The sequence below is a fragment of the Rattus norvegicus genome, chromosome 18, assembly GCF_036323735.1.
Source record: "Rattus norvegicus strain BN/NHsdMcwi chromosome 18, GRCr8, whole genome shotgun sequence".
NCBI lineage: Eukaryota > Metazoa > Chordata > Mammalia > Rodentia > Muridae > Rattus > Rattus norvegicus.
This window is the reverse complement of record NC_086036.1, coordinates 84,128,629-84,148,988: the sequence shown is the minus strand read 5'-3', so window position 1 is coordinate 84,148,988 and position 20,360 is coordinate 84,128,629. Positions and strand designations below refer to the sequence as shown.

The following is a 20,360-nucleotide window of genomic DNA, read 5'->3' as shown; positions in this document are numbered from 1 at the left end:
TTTATTACATTCATTGTGTGTGTAAGCTGTGTGTGCACACACACGTGTGTGTGTGTGTGTATGTGTGTGTGTGTGTGTGTGTGTGTGCGCGTGCGCATGCACACATGCGCATGCCAAGGTGGATATATGGAGGTCAGAGGACAACTTGAGGGAGCCAGTTCTTCTACCGTCCATGTAGATCTTCTGTACTGAACTCAGATCATCAGGCTTGGCAGCAGACACTTTTAACCTGAGGAGTCATTTAACAGTACCAGGTAACCATTTCAGGAAGCTTAACTCTGATGGTTCAGGATACAATGCACAGAGGATGTAAATGATTAGCTTCCTCCACCTTTCTCTGTCCTTTGGATATTGTTTACTAAGTTTTTCTCTGAATTTTATGTGACTGAGTGCTCAATGAGAAGAAACTACATTTTTCAGCTGAGAACTCACTGTTGACATTCCCATAAATGAGGAACATTGATATGTCCTATACTGATTTTATCCAGCCAGAATCCCTAGTAGCTTCTTCCTCCCACCCAACTTGATGATCACCTATAAGAATCTTAGACGACACAAACTCAGCTCCGAAATGATGCCTTGGACAAAACATCAAGATTGTCCTACTTCAAATTGTCTGATAGAGTCTCTTATTTTACAGATATAAACTGAAGGACCTATGCCATCCATTTCAAATATGAGGCCAGTCATGAAGTTCTCACATACTAGACATTTTTATCTAAAATGATTCTTTCATAATATATTTTAAAATTATGGTTAGTGCCATACACAGAGAGGCAACCTAGAGAATTTGATTGGACAAAGCCTAGAAAAATTATCTTTCATATTCAGAGCTTTGGGCAGATCATTCTTCCTATTTAGGATTCAACCAATGTGGGAAATTAGCAGAAGTAACAATGACTTGTGATTCAGCTAGTTCAAAGAAAGTTCTAGGCTTTTGGTAAATACATCTTTTTTTTTCTGGTCTTGCTATAGCATTCTGAGGGTTTGTCTACATGTCTTAAAAATAAAATTATTTCATATTCTTGGGATATCTTGGCATAAGAAGAATAGTCTTTCAAATAGTAGTTATTCATTATTGGACACATTACAGGCTTGAATTAGCAGGAACTTCTCTTCCAGGTTTTCATCATTTCTACCCTTAAGGGAAAATTCTAGGTGATAAATGGCAATTAAACATTTCTATTAATGGAGATGTCCAGTTCTTTCTTTATGGTCACAGAGAACTGTGGAAAGGAAATGCTTTTAGTTGACTACCTAGTATTTTCTGCTGCTTCCCTGTTAAACCCAAGAAACAAATGAGGGCTGCTCATGTATTCAAAAAACGCTCTAGAGATGGAAGTGCTTTAGATAACTTACTGTGTTGTTTCTCTTCTAGAGATGGAAGTGCTTTAGATAGCCATCTTGTTTTTCTTCTAAAGATGGAAGGATTTAAATACCTATTGTGTTGTTTCTCTTCTAGATTTCTATTTCATACTTTGGAAGTGGTCAGTTCTCACTTTCCATGTACCCTCCTTGCCTTTTCTTCTTTTTTATTTCCTCTTTTTCTCTTCTCCTTCTCATTTCTCTTCTTTCTCTTCAACATTTTCTTTTTCTTTTTATTTTCTGTACTGGGGATTGAAAGCAGGGCCTTGTACAGCTAGGCAAGTGCCTTACCACTTGCCTTTGCTTCCAAACTGTGATATACTCTCAACCTAGTCATTTTCCACCTCCCTTTTAAATCAATACTCAAACATACAAAAGAATAGAAAAATCAAATGAGTACAAATGATAAAATTATTATTTAAGAAAAATGTTTTACTGACCTGACATTTTAATTTTAAAAATTAATAATGTAATTAAATAAATTTCAAGTGCCCTTGCTGGGTTTGTCATGATCACTTTAATAATTCAAATATGATATGTAAAGTGATCAGTGAATAAAACTAGAACTTAGAACATTGTGTTTCTGATTATTGAAAGCTTCTGAGAAGGTTTCATCTGAGGTTCGGAGCTCTCAGAAATTATTGCCTTGCAAGCAGAAATGGCTTCCTTGATTTTTATAATTACTTTAAAATGAATAAAATTGCACACCTTTATTCTTTTGACATTTTCAGTATTATAATATGATTGCCCTACTGTTTTTCACCACATTTTTAATAGCTTGACCTGCAAAACTAAAGTGAGAAAACCTAAAATGAGTAACAGTGTGAATTGTAATAGGAATTTCAACTGGCTGACTGGTTTTCTTTAAATTTCTATGTTCATGTTACAAGAGATATTATGCTACTGAGTAATGCTACAGTATTGATTCCTTACATTTATGTTTTCAATGAAACAAACTCTTAAGAGCATGCTACTAAAAGCACATTGGTTTCTAACTTCAGTAAGGACAAAGATTGAATATCCTTTGTTTGCTCCTCCTTGTGTGTGAGTGTGTGTGAGTGTGAGTGTGTGTGTGTGTGTTTGTGTGTGTGTGCATGCGTGCACAGGTGTGTATGTATATAATGATTTGACACAGTTTTCACAAAACTTACATGGATTGATGTGGTTGAAAGTGAAGTTAAAGAGTGACCTGTTCTCAAATTTAAATTTAGATTTGAAATGTAATATCAAATGAAAGTCGTACTAAGAGAGAGTAGAAAGCAGTAAGGGATTGAGCATTAACTAGTAATAGTACAAGGTTTTCTACAGTTCTCAATAATACATCCTCCTTTTAATGGCTGAAAATAGTATAGTGGGTGACGCTGACAGTTTCATAATGGCACTGGGTTATTCATGTTCTCAGTGCCTTCATGCTAACAGTGTAGCAAAATGATCATCTGATCTAAATTTGTCCTTTTTATTTATATAGCTTTGATAAATTTCTTTGTCTTTTGGGGAGGGTATTTTTAAGAGATTCTATAAGTGTGATATTATTCACACTAACAGATTATTAAAGTACTCTGAATTTTATAGCTCTTGAAACAATATTGCAGAGAAGTAGTTCACCAACTTTATCTTCTCAACAAAGCTCTTTGGAAAGTAGGTCAGGAGTTAGTGGTTCATTTTAAATATCATTTAAATATTTAAATGAAACCCCTGTGAACAGGACAGCTCATGTTGTGGTTTGCTTCCAAAGTCACATTCCCTGTGATTCAGTGCTCTCAGTGGTTTACTTGTAATCACTTTATAACATGCCTAAGGTCTATATGAATTATGGGTCTCAGTGCTCATGAGTTAAGTACATATTTGCACAACTGAATATTTGCCCATATTCTGATGTATGTTGGCTCCCTTTACTCTGTGCTATTTATTGTGTTCTTCCACCTGACTCACAAAGCTTGACTGTGTAGTTCAGAACATGTAGCTGTTATGAAGACTAAATTTTATTTTTTGAGTATTTCATTGTTTGGGTAGAGTTCCTAACTGAGTTATTCTAATTGCTCATATATTTGTATCCACCTTTTAAAACTTACTTTTTTCTGTGTATGTGATGTACACAAGTACACATGCTTGTATGTGTACATGATTGTGCACATGATCTTGATAATGGGTGCGTTCCTTTACTACACTCTACCTAATTTATTCATTGTTTGCTTTTGAGACAGGGAGAACCTGGATTTCTCTGATTTTGTAAAACTAGCTGGTCAGAGAGCCCCAGGAATCCTCCCTTCTTTCCACAGATTCCACACCTTTACCCCCAACTAGCTCTGAGGTTACAAGTGCCAGCCAGCATGCCTGGCTTTGAGGTCAGAGGTGTGAACTACCATGCTTGGCTTTTTATTTCAGCACTGCTGCTGGAGATCTGAGCTGTCTTTATGCCTGTGTACTTCCCCAACAGAGCTGTATCCCTATCTCTTGCATCTATTTGTTTTACATGGGTTTTCTCTGTTATTAGTTAAATTTTGCCACCTTTTACATTTTTGCAATCATTTGCAGTTTTACTTCTTCATTCACTCATAAATATTTTAGTTTTTTTTTATTTTTTACTTCCCCCAATAATAATAGTAATTTTTTGTATTTCCTTAAATGTTTTGGATACTTCTTTTAGGTATCAGCAATATTTTCTTCCCTTCTTCTGTCTGTTATTTAACTTCCCTTATAATATACTAGCTCTACTAAAGTTTGTAAAGTATATAATCAGTTTTCTTCTGCTGCTATAAAAGCCTTTGCAACTCTCTCATGTTGATCAAAGTTTCTTATAAAGTGATAAATGTACTATCTATAATCATTACATACATTTTTTCATACAGTTCTTATAGTTTTAGTCATCGAAGTATGTGATTGAAGTTTTTGTGTTTATCATAAGGTTGAAAACTAACTCCCTCTTTCCAGTGACAATTAATCATTCTAGTACTATTCATTCATTCATGATTTCACAGAGGTAAAATGGCTCCTTATCATGTACTAGATAGTTCCTGGCCTTTTCCTTTCCTAGATTTCTGGACTATTATATCATTTTTCCTATCTTCTTGTCCTAGTTCATTTTTCTCTGGGCGATAAAACACTAATCAAAAACAATTTGGGGAAGGAAAGGGTTTTCTTGGCTTACCCCATGAGTGAATTAAGTCAGGGCAGGAAATCAAGGCAGAACAGAGGCAGGAGTCATGGAGGACGCTGCTTCCTGACATGCTTCCTCCCTCTTGGTCCACTACTCTTTATAGAGTCCAAGTTCATTTGTCTAAGGGTGGTGCTAGTCACAGAGGCCTCAGTTCTTCTACTTCAATTAACAACCTAGAAATGACCCCATATACATGCCCACAGGCAACTGCCTTTGATTGAGGCAATTCTTCAGTTGTCGTTCCCTCTTGTCAGGTGACCATAGTTTGTCTTGGCAGCACAGATGATCCTTTTCAAAGTGATACAACCATATCACTACTTAACCATACCTCTCCTTTCATGTTTACTCCCACATCTCATGGTAGCACCACACTACCAGACATAGTTCAACAGTCTTTAAATATGAAGACAATTCTAAATTGAAGCTTCCTCTTCCCAGGTGTTTCTAGTTTGTGTCCAAATGGCAGAAACTATCCAGTACACACTTTTGTTATAACTTCAGAATTAGAAATTTTTGTATTTTTTTCCTGTTTCTTGTCCATTAGCCATCATTGGCAAGTTGTGAATCAACTTTGTATTTACTCTAAAAAGTACAGTTGTAATTTTGAATGGAACTGGATAATGATATTGTTTAAATATTTAAAGATATGTTATTATATTATGTATATTTATTATTTGGTAATTTCACAACAAATACAATTTATTTAGGTCAGTCATATTTATCAAGTCTCCCCTCCAACTGCTCCTGGACCCTACTCCACCACACCAGGACTTCTTGCCAATTTCATTCCTCTTCCTCTTCCTCTTCCTCTTCTTCTTCATCCTCCAACCCTTCCTCCTCCTCTTCCTCTTCTTCTTCATCCTCCACCCCCCCCTCCTCCATTTCATTCTGGTCCTCTTCCATAAACCACTGAATACAACTAGTATTGTCTTTATGGGTGTAGGACCATATGCTGGAACATAGGAAGCCTAGTATGGGCATTACTAGAGACATTTGGTATTGTTTTATAACAATTATTACATATTTTGCTTTTTTCTAAGGATTTGAGAATAATGAGGAGAAAAGTTCAGTGTATTATTGTGATATTTTAAAAAAATTGAGACTGCTCCAAGTTTTGTTTTGTATAGATTTTAAATAAGATTTTCTGAGACAGAGTTTACTCTGTAGTCTTTGTTGGCTTAGACTTCTCTGTGTAGCCCGGGCTAGTCCTGGACTTGTGGTCCTCTTGTCTCTGCCTCCTGAATGCTGGGGCTACAGGTAGATGCCATGCTTCAAGTAACTTATACCTTTTACATGCAGCTATTAGGGCTTTTAAAAATGCTGTTTATTTTAATTTCACTTCCTAAATAACATAATATTTCTAACATTAAAAATTCACTTAATTTGTCATCTATTAAATTTCTACTGTGCTTGGATTTATTTCTCTAATTTCTGTTTTTAGCTACTAATTGATTTGTCTAAGTCTATATGCATCATCTTAATTGAAGTAATTTTATCATTCATTTTGTTATTTATAGGACTAATTCCGATTTACCCATTATTGTATTTTCTTATATTCTTCCTGATAATAATAATTATTATTAATGATTTACTTGCAAAGGTTCTTTTGTCTTTTTACTTCAAATCTTGTTGAGGTTCTAATTGAATACATTAAGTTGGTAAAAGCATCTCATGTTTTAGTGGGTGACTTCTTTTTTCTATAAGGACTAAATATTGAGTGAAATGAATATTCTGAGTTATTACCCACTGAATACATGTGCCTCTTGACCTTTTCAGATGACTGATACGAAAGTTGCACATAGAACTTCAGGAAGTATTCAAAATACCAATGTGAGAGTCCCATAAGAACTGTTGTGAAAGCCTGTGCTTGGTTAGTATTATGTTCTTACCCACTGAAGCTTGACCTCCTTCTCTGTTACTGGAGCACATTATCAGAATTGGTCCACATGGTAATGTTTTGTGTTGTGTTTTCTCCTTCCATCACCTTTTCTGTCCATTCATAACACTAACTTAAACCATAGTGTATTCCCTAAGTAAAGGAAATCTTGTTTTATTTCTGTCATGACGGCTTCTCTCTTTCTTAATAGCCTCATTTTTTTAAAACAGTCCAGCCATTGCTCCTCTCCCAGTCCTCTTCCCACAGTTCCTTATCCCATTCCTCCTCCTCTCTGTCTCCAAGAGGATATCCCTCAGCCTCTGCCAGGCCTCCCCACTCCCTGGGACATCAATTCTCTCAAGGGTTAGGTGCATCTTCTTCCACTGTGGCCAGACCAGGCAGCCCTCTGCTACATATGTATCTGGAACCTTGGACAGCTCCTGTATACTGTCTGGACAGTGTCTGAGAGATTTCAGGGATCCAGGTTAGTTGAGACTGCTGACCTTCTTATGGGAGTCACCCTCCTCCTCAGCTTCTTCCAGTCTTTCCTTAATTCAACCACAGGAACTTCAGTCCCCTGACTTCAGTCCAATGGTTGAGTGTAAGTATCTGCACATAGTCTCCTGTCTGTAAGCACACCATAGCATCAGTAATAGTGTCAGGCCTTGGAGTCTCCTCTAGAGATTTAGCCCAGGTTGGACCGGTCACTGGACTGCCATTCCCTCAGTCTCTTCTCCATTTTTGTCCCTGCAGTTTTTTTTTTAGACAGGAAGAATGCTGTATCAGAATTTTTGAATGTGTAATGGCAACCCCATCCCTCCACTTGGTACCTTGTCTTTCTACTGAATGTGGACTCTACCAGTTTTCACTCCTCATTGTTGGGCATTTCATCTAAGGTCCCTCCCTTTGAGTCATAAAAGTCTCTCACCTCTGAGGTCTCTGGTACTTTCTAGGGGGTCTCCTCATCTCCCATCCCTGAATTATCTGTTTAGCTCCATACTCAATTTTTTGATTGGGTTGTTTGATTTTTTGGAGTTAGCTTCTTGAGTTCTTTTTATATTTTGGGTATTAGCCCTCTATTGGCTTGGATTAGTAAGGATTAGTAAGGATTTTTTTTCCCATTCCATAGGTTACTGATTTGTCCTATTGACTGTGTCTTTTGCCTTATAGAAGCTTTTCAGTTTTATGAGGTCCCATTTATCAATTGTTGATCTTAGAGCCTGAGCTAGTGGGCATTCTCCCTAGGAAATACACCACCACCTATGCCCCACCAATGAGTTCAAGGCTCTTTCCCACTTTCTCTTCTATCATGTTCAGTGTATCTGGTTTTAGGTTGAGGTCCTTGATCCACTTGGACTTGAGCTTTGTGCAAAGTGACAGATAGAGATCTATTTTGATTTTTCTACATATAGACTGTGAGTTAGACTAGCATCATTTATTGAAGATGCTTTCCTTTTTCCATTGTACATTTTTGGCTTCTTTGTCAAAGCTCAAGTGTCCATAAGTGTGTGGGTTTATTCCTGAGTCTTCAATTCTATTCCATTGATCTACCTGTCTGTCTCTGTACCAGTACCATGCAGTTTTTTTTTTTATCATAATTGCTCTGTAGTACAGCTTGAAGGTGGCAGGGGCAGGGATGTGATTCCCCTAGAAGTTCTTTTATTATTAAGAATTGTTTTCATTATTCTGAGATTTTGTTTTTTCATATGAAATTGAGAATGCTTTTCCATGTCTTTGAAGAATTGTGTTTGAATTTTGATTAAAATTGCCTTAAATATGTAGATTGCTTTTTGGTAGAATGGCCGTTTTGACTATGTTAATCCTACCAATTCATGAGCATGAGAGATTCTCCATTTTCTGAGGTCTTCTTTGATTTCTTTCTTGAGAGACTTGAAGTTCTTGTCATATGGATCTTTTACTTATTTGGTTAGACTCACACCAAGAAATTTTCTAGTATGTGTGACTATTGTGAAGGGTGTTGTTTCCCTAATTTCTTTCTCAGCTCATTTATCATTTACATAAAGGAAGGCTACTGGTTTGTTTGAGTTAGTTTTATATCCAGCCATTTTGCTGAAGTCGTTTATCAGCTGTAGAAGTTCTCTGGTAGAATTTTGTGGTGGCTTATGTACACTATCATATTGTCTGCAAATAGTGATATCTTGACTTCTTCTTTGCCAATTTGTATCCTCTTGGTCTCCTTTTGTAGTCTTATTGCTCTAGCTAGAGCTTCCAGTACTATATTGAACCGATACAGGGAGAGTGGGCAGCTTTCTCTTGTCTCTGATTTTAGTGGGATTTCTTCCATTAACTCTCCATTTAATCTGATATTGGCTAAGAAATTGCTTTTAGTATTTTTTTTATTATGTTTCAAGGTATTGACCTTGAATTCATGATCTCTCCACTTTTAACATGAAAGGGTGTTGTATTTTGTCAAATGCTTTTTCTGCATCTAATGAGATGATCGTGTAATTTTTTCTTCTTCAGGTTTCTTTATGTAGTGGATTATGTTAATGGATTTCCATATATTATACCAACCTTGCATCCCTGGGATCAGGCCTACTTGATAGTGAATGATGGTTTTGATGTGTTCTTGGATTCAGTTTGCTAGAATTCTATTGAGTATTTTTGCATCAATATTTATAAGCAAAATTGGTCTGAAGTTTTCTTTCTTTGTTGTGTCATTGTGTAGTTTAGGTATCACAATAACTGTGGCCTCCTAGAATCAATTATGTATTGTTTTTTCTGTTTTTATTATGCAATAGTTTGAGGAGTTTTGGTATTAGCTCTCTTTCAAGGGTCTGGTCGAATTCCAAACTAAAGCCATCTGGTCCTGGGATTTTTTTGGTTGGGAGGGTTTTAGTGACTTTTTTGACATTCTTAGGGGATATGGGACTGTTTAGACAGTTTACCTGCTCTTGATTTAAATTGATCTGCTAGAAAATCATCCATTTCATCTAGATTTTTCAGTTTTGTTGAGTATAGGCTTTTGTAGTAGAATCTGATGTCTGATTTTTTTATTTCTTCAGTTTCTGTTATGTCTCCCTGTTCATTTCTGAGTTTGTTAATTTGGAAACTATTTCTCTTCCCTTTAGTTAGATTGGCTAAGAATTTATTAATTTTGTTGAATTCTTCAAAGAACCAGTTCTTGGTTTTGTAGATTCTTTGTATCTTTTTCTTTGCTTCTATTTGGTTGATTTCTGCCCTGAGTTTGACTATTTCCTACCCTCTGCTCCTCTTGTGTATGTTTGCTTCTTTTTGTTTTAGAGATTTCAGGTGTGTTGTTCAATTGCTTATATTGGATCTCTCTGATTTGTTTACGAAGGCACTTAGTTCTATGAATTTTCTTCTTAGCTCTGCTTTCATTGTGTTCCATATGTTTGGGTATGTTGTGTCATCCATCATTTTCACTGAATTCTAGGAAGTCTTTAATTTCTTCCTTCCTTTGTTTCTTTGTTTCTTTTGTTTGTCGGTCATTGTGTGTGTGTGTGTGTGTGTGTGTGTGTGTGTGTGTGTGTATTTTCTGACCAAGTTATCATTGGGTAGAATGTTGTTCAGTTTTCATGAGTATGTGGGTTTTCTGTTTTTTTTTCTTTCTCTTTGTTATTGAAGTCTATCCTTAGTCGATGGTGATCTGATAGGCTGCATGGGATTTTTTTCAGTTTTCTGGAATCTCTTGAGGTTTGTTTTGTGACCAAGTATATGGTCAGTTTTGGACTAGGTATCTGAGAACAAGTTATATTCTTTTGTTTTAGGGTGAAATATTCTGTAGATATCTGTTAAATCCAGTTGGTTTATAATCTCTATTAGTTTCACTGTTTGTCTATCTAGTTTCTGTTCCAATGACTTGTCTATTGGTGATAGTGGAATGTTGAAGTCTCCAACTATTATTGTGTGGGGTTCAATGTGTGTTTTGAGCTTTAGTAAAGTTTCTTTTATGAATGTGTGTGTCCTTGCATTTGGAGCATAGATGTTCAGAATTGAGACTTTCTATTGGTGGATTTTCCCTTTGATGAATATGAAGTGTACTTCCTTGTCATGCTTGGTAACTTTTGGTTGAAAGTCTCTTTTATTGTATATTAGAATGGCAACTCCCATTTGTTTCTTGCAACCCTTTGCTTGGAAGACTTACTCTGAGATTGTGTCTGTTTTTGTTATTGAGATGTGCTTCTTGAATGCTGCAAAATGCTGGATCCTGCTTGCATATCCAGTCTGTTAGCTCATGTCTTTTTATTGAGTAATTAAGTCCGTTGGTATTGAGAAATATTAAGGATAGATGATGATTATTAGTTCCTGTTTTGTTTGTTTTTGGAGGTGGCATTATGTGTATGTGATTCTTTCCTTTTGGTTTTGTTGTGATTTGATTAATTTATTATTTTTCCTTTTGTGTAGATACTTTCATTGTGTCGGAATTCTCTTCTAGAATCCTCTGTAGGACTGGATTGGTAGATAGATATTGTTTACATTTGCTAATGTCATGAAATATTTTTGTTTCTCAATCTGTGATGATTGAGTTTTCCAGGGTATAGTAGCCTGGCATTTGTGTTCTCTTAGGGTCTGCATGACCTCTACCCAAGCTCTTCTTGTCTCTGTTGAGAAGTCTTGTGTAATTCTGATAGGTCTGTCTTTGCATGTTACTCGTCATTTCCTCCTTATAGTTTTTAATATTCTTCCTTTGTTCTGTGTATTTACTGTTTTGATTATTATGTGACGAGAGGATTTTCTTTTCTAGTCCAATCTACTTGGTGTTCTGTAAGCTTCTTGGACATTTATTTTTATTATTTTATTTATTTATTTATTTATTTATTTATTTATTTATTTTTTCTTGGACATTTATGACCATATCTTTCTTTAGGTTGAGGAAGTTTTCTTCCATGATTTTGTTGTAGACATTTTCTGGTCCTGTGAGTTGGGAATCTTTGCTCTCTTCTATTCCTATTATTCTTAGGTTCGTTATTTTTATTGTGTCCTGGATTTCCTGGGTGCTTTAGATTATGAGCTTTTTCCTTGTTTTTAAAGGTTTTTGTTGCATACATTATATTTAAACATTCACCTACTTTATTCCTTTCTAATTAGCATGTAAAGAATTAGTTAAGAAACTGGCAGAAGCTTTAAGTAATAAGAGCCACAAAAATACTTAATGTTTTACTAATGAACTATTAAAAAAGAACATGCAATAAACTTAATGAAATGCATACATAACTCATGTTTCAAAATCATCATGTAGTAATTCAAAATGGATCAACACTATAATGTTAGAATATACATATATGTATATGGTAATAATCCTGAATCCCCTAGCATTAATATTGCTTTGGTATATTTTACTCACAAACTAGTGTTGGGATTGCATCTACAACAAATAAAACCAATGCAGATAGTTCACTTGGGCTGATAAATATGTGTCTGACCAAAGCAATATTAATGCTAGGGGATTCAGGATCTTGTCAAGTAACAATTGGCACCAACCATCACACCCCAATATCTAGATTATTCCAAGGCTTATTACCATGCTACTCTAGAATGAAGGATTCCACAAATACTAGCTATGTCACAAATACTAGAAAGTGTGTTAGTCTGGTCTCCATAGTCCTGTGTGGTTAATAGTATATTTTCACACAAAATAGTTGGTTTCTATTTTTTAAAGACAATTTTTTGTCAAGAGAATGAATGAATGAATGATATTTCATTCTCCAAGTCAGAACAACTTCTTCAAAAAACAGGGCAAAAAAAGACATTAATATTGACTATGAGGAGGCATACTGCCTTGTGTAAACAAAGAATTTCTTGGGTAATAGTTAAAGCTTTTTTTTAAATCAGGCAAACACTATAGGCATTATCCACTCAGAAGAATAACTCCCTCTACATAATGCTTTGGTCAGACACATATTTATCAGCCCAAGTGAACTATCTGCATTGGTTTTATTTGTTGTAGATGCAATCCCAACACTAGTTTGTGAGTAAAATGTGTTCACTATTAAAAGGTCTTAAAAAAACCTCCTCTAAATAATAAATATTCTCATTTCACCCTCCCACTACTGCACTATTCAGGACCCACTGGAAAAACAATAAATGCCATATATAATATAATTAATTTGTTTCACTTGTTAGTAAAGTTATGGTCTAAGTAGAAGCAGAAACGATTTAAAATACCAACTAGTTCAACTGCACTTATATGTACTTCAAATTCCCCTCATACATCTCAGCTAAGAATCAACCATGCTTAGAAACAATTTGATGGAAGCATCCCAAGAATGAACAGCAGAAAATGAAAGAGTTTCTATAAGTACACACCTATTATATTTGATGAACAGCACAGGGAGACCAGGATACCAGAGCAGAGTGTGTCTCAAGGCTAGAAAGGGAGTCAAGAGCAAGGAAGGAAGGATGTTATATATAAGACATTTTAAGTCATAGCAAGGCACACAACTGATTAAAAATAATCAGTGGGTTGGGGGATATGAGTGACATGAACATCTAATCCTTCTCAAAGGATTCTTCTGGCTGCTGTACAGTGTGCACATTGAAAAGGCAATAGACTAGTCATGTTAAAGCCAAGCCACCTGAAGACTGATTTAACAATCCAGATAAAGTTTGATGGAGGCTTGGAGAGATGCATTAGCAGAGGAAATAATAGAGGGAGCAAGACTTGGGTCACCAGTTAATGTGTCTTGGGCTCTTTGAAAAGTAACTTTTGTTTTCTTCTGAGCTATGGCATTGACTTTCCCGTGTCCCTCCATGTTTGTTTGGGTTAGATTAGCTTCTGGGCATGTCTATGGAAGGTCATTTTAATTAGGTTAACTGGGATAGGGAGATTTCCCCTAAGGGAGAGAGGCCTCATTTGTAGGGCTAGATTCCCCAACTGCAGATAAAGATCAAGTTAGTAAGGATGCACATTCATTTCTATCTGCTTGCAGTCTGTAGGTGCAATCCCAACATTTCTAGTTCCTGCTTCTCCATCATGATGGATGGACTGTACCTTTAAACTCTGAGTTAAAATAAACCTTTACACCTTTATTTTGATCAAACATTTTTTAAAATTTAATTTAACATAAATACATGTGTGTCTGATTGTGTATGTGAATCATGTATGTGTGTAGTGTCCATGAAAGTCAGAGCTGCTGGATCCCCTGAGACTGGTTTTATAGCTGTTTTGAGCCACTATGTGAGTGCTGGGAGTGGAATTCTGGTCCTCTACAATAGCTATGAGGTTTCTTAACTACTGACCATCTCTTTAGCTCCAAAACCCTTAACTTTATTTCCTAAGATTATTTTATCACAGCAAACAGAAAAATATCCTAGACATTGAGAGACCAGCAATTATTTTTAATAGTATAACATTGTTTAAATGAAGGTGAAAAAAGAATAATAAAAATACTTTCACAGAAGAATTTCTGATGGTTTTTTTAATTAGATGGGAAATGTTGGTTCAAAAGTTGTCTTTTAGCTTAACATTTCTGTATTTACAATATTTAAAGGATTTGTTCAGAAGAACCAATTCTTTCTCAAAATAATTATTTTTCATACATTTCTAACTGAACTAAAACTGTACAATTTTAAAAAGAGAGATCTCCCTAGTATTCATGGGAGAAAGGTAATGATCAAGTTACAATTTTGAGAAAATAATCAGTTTTGAAAATAATGGGAATCATGGCATTAATACTTTTCTGGTCAATACTCAGTCTCCATTCTGAAACTGTTTATTCGTAAGCTGATTTTTCAGTGCAAACCTCCTATGGAGGGACACGGGAAAGTCAATGCCATAGCTCAGAAGAGAACAAAAGTTACTTTTCAAAGAGCCCAAGACACATTAACTGGTGACCCAAGTCTTGCTCCCTCTATTATTTCTGTTAGGATAGAAAACTAATTAAAAGTCTCTGCTGGCACAAATGTGTGTTTGGTCTTCTAAAATCTGTCATCTCCAAAAGAATGGCAGATCGAAACTATTGAGGCAAGCTTTGAGTCAACTTTGCCTTAATGTGTTCATTGATGCTGACCTTAAAAATGCCAAAATTCTGTCCTTACAAGACCTGAACATTTTGCCTAGGAAATTTGTTATTAGCCTGAAAACATTTTAAATCAAGTGGATGAAGCCAAGAAGGTGATTATTTCTAGTCTCATTAATGACTAAAGAAAAAAATGAAACAATCACCATGATTTACTTGGTTATCTAATTATCTGTTTGCAAGTCCTGTTTCTCAGAGCCTCAGCACAAAATTCTTTAATCATCTTATACTTTAAAGATAATTTGGTGGTCCATAAATGAAACAATGATGACCAAAACATTTTGAAGTTTGATGAAAATCTATATGATGGTAATGAAGACAAGGGAAGTTAATAAGATATGACTGAGGTACAAAGTTGCTTTAAAAAACTCACCACTCGATTTATCTATATCCACCACAAAAAATAGGACAATTGAATTATAAGTGCTAATTTTAATCAATCACCATGCTTATATTTCATTTTTCAATGGTTTGATTAATGTTGCAGACAAACGTGCAATGAGTGGGTTAGATTATACAGTGAAATTTTACAGTGTTTACAGGGACAATAGGAGTGTGAGATTATGTCTGGAGATCTTTGGTGATACATGTGAACATTCTTGCTACCCAAGAAGATGGCAGCAAAGGGAATTGTCAACATAGATATTTCAGATACTACACGAGCCACCTGACAGAGGTAGGACATTTAATCCCAGAACATGTTGGGGATGAATAGAAAATTTTAACAAAGCCATAAAAAATTACTTTACACTTTTTTTCTGAAGATGTGTGCACAAGGGCCTAGGAAAAACATTAGGTTTTCTCTTTATATCTTATTTTCAAGAAATTAAGAAAATGAATCAGCACACAAAACTAAAATAAAACAAAACAACAAAAACATCTTTACTCCATTTTAAGCTGAAATGAAAATAAAAAAATCGGTGCTCAAATGTATATAATGCAATCAAAGGTGACTGGACATTTTACACACACACTCTCTCTGTCTCTGTCTCTGTCTCTGTCTCTGTTCTGTCTCTCTCTCTCTCTCTCTCTCTCTCTCTCTCTGTGTGTGTGTGTGTGTGTGTGTGTGTGTGTGTGTGTGTGTGATAACCATCTGTGTAATGCATGGGCACCTTTTTGTAGCAGTGGAGATTGAAACAAGAGACTATAGTGGACTTCTCATGCTTTTAATAACACCTTTTAGTATATTTTTTGAGACAATAATATGTAAACAAGAGCCAGGCATTATGTTGTTTGCCATAGTTTTTAGTCTAGTTTGATAAACATTATAAAATATAGTGTCTTTTATTTTAAATCCTGTGTAGGTGAAGTCAATGCACTGTGTTCTGTTTCATATTCTCAGACTCCAGGATAGAATTAAGGTAACAAGATGCAAATCAGAATTGCATCAGAGGAGGCCTCAGTGTGTATCATTCTCATCAGGTATGGTTGTCACCATTTGCAATCTCCCAGATCATCTGTTCACTTGTCCTTATTTCCTTTGGGTACTGGCTTACTGTTGTCTAGTGTGGGATTCACTGAATTATGTGAGAGGTGAATTTTATTTCATTGTTTTTGATGTTGAATTTTGACTTTATACTTTTCCAAGATAGTAGTACACACTGGCTAGTGTTGTTAACTTCGCAGAAACTGGAATGGCTTGGGAAAAGGGAACCTCAACTGAGAAAAATGCCCTCTCAGATTGGCCTACAGGAAGTCTGTTGGGACATGTTCTTGAGTGAGATAAATGATTGATCTGAGAGGGTTCAGATCACTGTGTGGTACCCCTGAGTGGTAATCCTGCGTTGTATAGAAGAAGAGGTAATCTTGGGTTGTATAGAGAACAAATTGAGCGAATCCTAGAGATCAGGTCAGTAAGTCATGTTCCTCTGTGATTCTCTTCAGTTCCTGCCTCCAGGATCTTGCCCTTTGTTCCTGCCCTGACTTCCATCAAGGATAGATTGTAATTGGAGTAAATCCTTTCCTTCCCAAATTGCTTTTGGTCAGAATGTTTTATTAGAGTAATAGAAAGAGAACTAGGACAGAGAACTTCAAATAAGCTATTAGGCATTTTAGCACCTTAATGTGAATTTTATGGGTGACAATGTTACATGTTTATTCTTTCACTGCTTTACTATTCTTTATTCATAATTTATATCTACGCACCCACAAGCAGTAGTGACAGGTATTCTCCTTTCTATTTTAATTGTGCCTTTAAGTTCTTTGTTTTGTCCTTTCCTTTTAAAAATTTATGTCATTTAAAATAAAGTTATATCATTTCCTTTTTCCCTATCCTTGCTCCAGCACCTCCCATATCCCTCTCAAATTGATAGCCTCTTTTTCTTTGATCATTTTTATTCATACATGCATACATACATGGATACTCATATTGCATTCAAAATACTGTCCTCCAGTTTCTAGTCTCATACAGCTCTTTGTGTTTGATTTCGACACAGTAAACACACATCCCTACAAATGGCATTTTAGTTCGCACATCATGTTCCTACCTCAATATTTTGTGGTCTCATATGGTATTCACACCCTCCTTTGCCCTGGTGACAGGTCTTTCTTGACTCCAGTCTCTACCCACTTCAGAGTGTACTTTATGTCCTCTTCTTGATCATGCTCCATGGTCTATGTTTTGGCTTATGTTCCCATCCTCTTCAGCTTTTGCTTCAATGCCACCTTTTCACTGAGGCATAGTTCACTTCCTTCGCTGGTAAAAATTGCAATTCTCCTGCCCCAACTTCTTGATCTCTTTATTCCCTCCTTGCATATTTAATTTTACTCTGTAGTCGTGGTAACCATTCCTTATAGTAGTTATTTCTTTCGCATTCCATTCTCAATTCTTCTTGTTCCAATAATCATGCAGACCCTCAACATAGAAGTTGGCGAGCAATCCTCTTCTGTTCTAATTCTGTTATTAGCACCTACAATACAGTGCCAGACATGTAGACGATACCCAGAAAATGGTCATGGTAAATAGAAATGCTATGATTCATTGAATTAGATGTTGCAGAAAAAATGCTGCTTTTTTGTGATTGTAAATTTATTGTACATTACATATATTACTTGCTTGTGGTTTACAGCTCTGAGTAACCCATTACTTTTGAATTTAGTACTAAAAGGTAGGACCATAAGGTCTTTAAATATAGTAAATAAAAAATTCACATTAAACACATATTGTTTTATATATTCACTATTTACTCAGTATTAATAATCTAAAACGTCTACATCCGATTGAAATATTTATCTTCTGGAATTTTATTTTGGTAACAACTCCATTATGAAGTATATCTACTAGACATATGTTTTAAAGGTGCACAATACAGCATTGTTAACTATAAGCACAGCCTTGTAGTAGATTTCTAGAACTTATTGAAATATTTTTTAAGCATGTGGACATTTTTTAACGTTTTAAAAGTACAAATCCCGAAGAATCAGTAGCAGTGAAAACATAACACTAACAGAAGAGATAGGCCAGAAGTGACTTGTGCATAATTGTGAGCAATTAATGGATTGGTGCAGCAGCCCCATCTCTCTCTGCTGTTAGCACAATGCTGAGGAAAGAATACAACCCCTTCGAACTTTCTGTTGACTTTCTTATAGACTAGAGCAAACTCCCTGGGAAAGGCATGGAGCAGGAGCACTTATTGAGCACATTCAGGTAAGCTAAACCTGAACCACTTGTCTACCTGGCTTACTTCTTTCTCTGAGAAAACAGAGGGAGTTAACCAAGTTATGTGCTGCACATACAAAACAAGGGGACATCAGTGTAATGTGGTTTTTCTTTATACTAGGCCCAGAAGCTGTGCTTTTAATTTTGGCTCAGAGACTATTTTGAGTAGCACTGATAACACAAGTACTTTTTGGTTATTAGGAAATGTCACATACTAAGGTATTAGGTATCCAAAGCCACCTGACCAATTCTGGTGAACTCTGTTGCTTTTACATTTGCAGAGGAAGCAAGCAAACCCAGGGAAGTCAAGAGGTTGGTTCTTCTATCTTCTAGGAGGCAGATAGGACTTGAACTGAGGTAGACTGGCTCTTGCCCAGGCTTCCTAGAATGCTGCCTTCAGGGGGAACCAAGATCCCTATTATCTGTCAGTTCCCCCTATCTGTGGTGTGACCTTGCACATCTAGTGAAGTATCTTTCTGAGCTTATCCTGCTCACATTGGGCCTCAAATTCTTGATCATCCCTTTCTTTCCTCCTCTGCCCACATTTTCCATATTTATCCTGTTCTTTAGGATCTGGTTTTCAAAATCACTGAAGCGGATGCTCAGGGTGATAATGACTTACTTTCCTTCACTGAGTAGTTGCTTCTGTGGATGCATTTCCACATGACACCTAATTTCAAAGAGGACCTCTGATAATTAACAGGAGTAGAGTGACAGTCATATAAGACCCACCCTGGCCTGAGCGGCCTGTATCAGATAGGGCAGTTCTGTTAATCTTATCCATCATCCATAATGCATTGCCTATGTTTTCTTGTTATTGATATGCAACACTTGCCGTAAGTTATCTTCCAGGTTATTGGATAATATGAAGATTCTCATGATTGTCAATTTACACGGTACTACCTTTTTATGAAATGAATAACAAGGCTCTAATCTTTATGCTTGAAATTTTTAGTACATAAAGGAATTTAGAGACTTAATTTAACCTACTGGTTGGTAATCCAAAATATATACTCTACTTATAAAAAGGAAACATAGCAGGCATTTTCACAGGCCTCATATAGTGGTAGGGATAAACCACAGGATTTTTATGGAAGGGCTTTATTGTGCTGTTTCCTTAAGCAGAAATATGATGCTGTTAAGTTCTCCCTGGTCTATAGACAGGTGTTCAGTCACCTGCCAGTGTCTCCTTCTCCTCTTTCTTTTCCACCTCTGCAAACACCCAAGAGGTTAGAGGTCAACTAGGAAAGTTTTAACAAGAGAAGGGTGTCATCCTGCTCTATTTGTGACATTATATTAAATATTAGATAAAATTGTTCTCTATTTTAAAATACACTGTAAGGTTTATGTCAAAATATATGAAAAGGCTGAACCTATGTGACTATAATTGATTTTCTCAGTGGTTTGTGACAATGAAGGGGCATTTATGAACTAGAAATTGTTCTCTATTGTTCTGCCTGACCTTTCTTAAAGGCTCTGCTTTAATAATATGCTAAATTACAAAAACTGTGATCCTAAGTATAAAATATGGATTTTTCCCATGGATTCATCTGAACTGTAATAGATTACATAACATGGAAACCATGCTATGTGAATTATTTGCCACAGTGCTAATATTTGCTAATTTAGAATGTAATTATAATCAGCACGGATCCTTTCAAATGCACTTATGAACTTAGCCACAGTGGAAAAGCTTATCAGACCTCCCGCCATGAAGAAATCACTCAGGTTCTTAGGGGATGTATAGCCCAAGTTTTTAATTATATTCTGCTGGAGTTCTTTTTTAATTTTATCTCCTAACAAGGAATGGATTTTAATATGACAAAGGTGATGCTTATGCTATAAAATAAGTACATTAAATAGAGCTTATGATGCTTCCAACTGAGATGAGTTTTAACATTTAAAACAAGGAAAGGACTGTTCTTTCATTCCAATTTTGATCAATCCGAATGATACCCAGAGGAAGAATTAAATATCATCTTGATAAGCTCATATTTCAGATCTGCAAAATACTTGCTTATTTATATAAACTTTGTAGTATTTAGCTTTTGTGTCCTGAAGTTACAGGAAAATAATATACATATTTCTTCCCAAACTCATAAAAAGACAGGTTGATTTCTGTTCCGTGGAGCCCCACCCCCAATCAATATTTTAGTATTTCCTTGTTTACTTGAAGGTGGGTTGCTGCTGGAACACATTAACACAGTAGCATCTTTTCAACAATATATGCGAGGACAGTAGCTGCTTGAAAACCAGTCTATGATGCTAATCACTTTCCCATTTTTCGATATCGAATTTTAG

The 20,360-nt window shown here is 35.8% G+C and overlaps 1 long non-coding RNA gene across 2 annotated transcripts in view; it reads left to right on the top strand.

Annotated features, from left to right (window-relative positions):
- Positions 1-20,360, top strand: part of LOC103694260 (uncharacterized) — a 159,492-nt gene that overhangs the window by 14,929 nt on the left and 124,203 nt on the right. The window contains exon 3 of one of the 2 annotated variants that reach the window (XR_010059943.1): positions 17,990-18,047. This is a non-coding gene — a long non-coding RNA (uncharacterized LOC103694260). Of the gene's footprint in view, positions 1-15,743; positions 15,824-17,989; positions 18,048-20,360 lie in introns of both variants that reach the window. The other variant, XR_005496315.2, reaches the window with a different exon arrangement.